Source organism: Acanthisitta chloris, unplaced genomic scaffold, assembly GCF_000695815.1.
Source record: "Acanthisitta chloris isolate BGI_N310 unplaced genomic scaffold, ASM69581v1 scaffold3469, whole genome shotgun sequence".
In the NCBI taxonomy this organism is placed as follows: Eukaryota; Metazoa; Chordata; class Aves; order Passeriformes; family Acanthisittidae; genus Acanthisitta; species Acanthisitta chloris.
The window spans coordinates 35,425-36,177 of NW_008691809.1; positions in this window are offsets into that span (position 1 = coordinate 35,425).

The window sequence follows — 753 nt, forward strand, 5'->3', positions numbered from 1 at the left end:
AGAGAGTAACTAATTTATTTCCTATAGGCACTCAGGCTATATCTCTAGTAAAGGTAAATGTATGACAGAACACAGTGTTTAAGCAGCTTGTCCCAATTCATACAACTAGCAAAAAGGGAGTCAATAATTCCAATTCATCCATTAAGTACTTACTTATTAAAGTAGATTGGGGAAAAAAGGGGAAAAGGCAGAATTCCTTCTTTGAAACATTTTTCACTGTTCAAGATAAAAGCACCTGACAATTTGTTTCCAAAAATAAAAGTTTCTGTACTTCTAGACTGCAGCATTTACATGTTTTGTCTGGCATCCAATATAGCTCTTCTATTTTTTCCTTTGCTCTTTTAGCTTATCCCTAGGTTCACACTTTGTATTTACGGAGAATTCAGTTTTATTCACCCCATTCCTTCTGTAAGATAGGGCATATGCTACAGACTTTGGCCATAATACTTCTATTTGTCAGTGGTATTATGATAGAGTATCTCCAAAAGAAGAAAATGTGCCAGGGAAAAAATAAACAAAATCAAGTACTTTCTAGAGCTATTCACATTAGAAAGACATTCTGTGGTTATATCAAACCATTTTGGTGAGATAGGGCTGGAAAAAATTATGCCCCCAAAGATATTTAGGTACAAACATAGTAGCAAATCATTCCTCAACTCACTCTGCTTCTCAGAAACAATTGTTTCAAGGAGCAATAAACCTCATAATCTCCAAATCACATCTATTAACATTCCAGCTGATGGTAGGATTGCT